This window comes from Dipodomys merriami, unplaced genomic scaffold (assembly GCF_024711535.1).
Source record: "Dipodomys merriami isolate MVZ:Mamm:240054 unplaced genomic scaffold, mDipMer1.0.p SCAF_48, whole genome shotgun sequence".
NCBI lineage: Eukaryota > Metazoa > Chordata > Mammalia > Rodentia > Heteromyidae > Dipodomys > Dipodomys merriami.
This window is the reverse complement of record NW_027206046.1, coordinates 7,258,586-7,260,672: the sequence shown is the minus strand read 5'-3', so window position 1 is coordinate 7,260,672 and position 2,087 is coordinate 7,258,586.

Sequence of the window (2,087 nt, the reverse complement as noted above, 5' to 3'; positions counted from 1 at the left end):
TGAGCTGTCCCGGCGGAAGTGACGACTTCCCGAACCCGCTTCAGGCACCTCGGCGGGCGGAAGTGGAGGCGTGGCGTTAACCTGAGGACTCTCACTATCTCCGCCCTCAAGGCCGCCACGGGCCCGCGCATGCGTGAGCGCTTGCATCCAATTGGGCGGGAACCTTTAGCTGCTGCTGTGCTGCTGGTGGGGTGGAGGCGCGTGCGCACAAGTGCCCGTCCAGCTGGGCGGGAATCTTTGGCGTCGAGGCCACCTTGGAGGCGTCTCTCTGAGGGACGGCGCGCCTCCTCCTCGTTTTTCCCTCCTGGTACGTCAGCTTTCCGTCTCCAAGAACCAATTCCATTTTCCCCCCCCGGCTTTACACTTAGCAACCATTGCAGTCACTGTATACTGTATAACCAAGTTCCTGAAACGAGGGGAAGAAAAATGCCTGGTGGTTCACGGCCTAGGCGGGCAGGGCCGGGCGGGGTGGCGGTAGGCCTCAGGAGAATCCTGACTTGGGTAAAAGTCTTCAAACAGCCTTGGTGTCCAGCAGTGCTGCTCAGTCTTGCTGTGGGGAGCGGTTATTTATTTAGTACCCGTACTGGGGCTTGAACTCTGGGCCTGGGCGCTGTCCCTCAGCTCTTCAGCTCAAGGCTAGCGCTCGAGCCACAACACCACTTCCGGTTTCCTAGTGGTTTATTGGAGATAAGAGTCTGATGGACTTTCCTGCCCCGGCTGGCTTTGAACCGTGATCCTCAGATCTCAGCTTCCTGAGCAGCTAGGATTACAGGTGTGAGCCACCCACCGCCTGGCCTCTCTTCTCTACTTTTTGCCGGTTAATTGGAGATAAGAATCCATTATCTCCTGATTTGTCTGCCCCAGTTAGTTTCAAACCAGGATTCTCAGATCTAACCCTCCTGAGTAGCTAGGATTATAGGCATGAGCCACTGGCACCCAGCATGAGCTGTATTTTAGTAAAATAACAGAAGAATGAAAGACAGAAGTCCCAGTCAATGGAATTCTGTGCCTCCATCAGAAAGAATGACACAGCCCCATTTGTTAGGAAATGGAAAGACTTGGAAAAAATTATATTAAGTGAAGTAAGCCAGGCCCAAAGAAACATAGGTCCCATGGTTTCCCTTATTTGCAATAATCGGTACATGTGTAGGACAAGCAGAAAAGGTCAAAAGCTATGTACATATGAGCATATAAGATGATGTTAAGCGAAATGAACCCCCAAGATAGGGACACAAATTTTTCTTTCTTGCTATTGTTTCTAACGTACTTATAATGTGCCATGTGATTTTTTTTTTTTGTTTCTTTGTATGTTCCTCCCCCACCTTATAACCCCTGTTTTCACTGTATTTGATTCCGGTGCCCTGCATCTTGTATATACACTTCTGTAATTTGGGGAAGGGAAGGGAAAAAACAAAATGCTTAAATAGGGATATGGGTTGACCCATTGTAGCAATGAGATGTACAAGACACTATGTTGAAAACGAACTTTACAACTTTGGCAGGAGAGGGAGGTAGGTAGGGGGGTAGCTGTGGAGGTGGGAGAGAAGGGATGGTTGGGGGGGGGGGAAGAAAGGAGGAAGCAACAATGCTCACTAGGAAATGTACTCATTACCTTGCTCATGTAATGGTAACCCCTCTGTACAGTATTTTTACAATAAAAAACATACAAAAAAGTTATCGTTGAAGTCAACAGCTGTTTAGTGATCTATAAAAATGGTGTGAAGGGCTGGGAATGTGGCTTAGTGATAGTGTTTGCCTAGCATGCATGAAGCTCTGGGTTCCATTCCTCTGTACCACATAAACAGAAAAAGCCAGACGTGGCACTATGGCTCAAGTGCTACAATGCTAGCCTTGAGCAAAAGAAGCTCAGGGACAGTACATAGATCCTTAGTTCAAGCCCCAGGACTGGCAAAGCAAACAAAAAAACAACAAAATGGCATGAAGGACCTCAGCTTCCATACTTTTCTCTCTGCACTTACTCAGTAACAAACAATTCTTGGGAAGTTGCCAAGCTGGAGAACCATACTTCCAGAAGCAGTTCTGCCAGGAAGTACTAGTTTGGAGAACTTAATCCTCTCAGAAGTTGC